The following is a 633-nucleotide window of genomic DNA, read 5'->3' as shown; positions in this document are numbered from 1 at the left end:
AAAGTACTTTTGATTTAGGTAAGTAGCGCTAAATTAGTAAAAATAATAATTATTGCCTACTGTAACGGGGCACCAATATACTAAACTTACTTAAACCCCACTTAATTACACTCCTTAATTAGAAAATTACCTGTGTCTACAATAAAACTAACTTGGCCATAAGAAAATTGTGATCGTCTAGTTAATGGTAGGACTCCTAAGTTATGTGTAATAATCCAGAATCTTTTTACATTAGAAGGATTAGTTAGCCTGTTAAAAATACCTAGAACTATTTTATAGAGAAAAGTACATGGAAGAATTTATGAATTTAAATTGATTGATGCTAATGTAGTGATAAGTAAATGATGGTAGAATTTAATATGATCTCAAAAGTGAGTAAAAAAGTACACAATATAAAATAAGATATGAATAATAGTTTTTTATATAATTAGGGTAATGTCTCCTACCCACTGGAACCTTGTTATAGGTATATATATCATCTATATCATTTCTCCAGCTGAAGCGTTTGAGTAATTGGAGTTGTCGGACTCAATTTTTATATTCTTAAAAATTGAGTAATGGTTCCTTAGAACATTTATGAGAGGGATTCTATAGCAGTGTCATAACACTTTTGTAAGCACTAATTATAAGTAC

Source organism: Cydia splendana, chromosome 17 (assembly GCF_910591565.1).
Source record: "Cydia splendana chromosome 17, ilCydSple1.2, whole genome shotgun sequence".
NCBI lineage: Eukaryota > Metazoa > Arthropoda > Insecta > Lepidoptera > Tortricidae > Cydia > Cydia splendana.
This window is presented reverse-complemented; position numbering follows the sequence as displayed.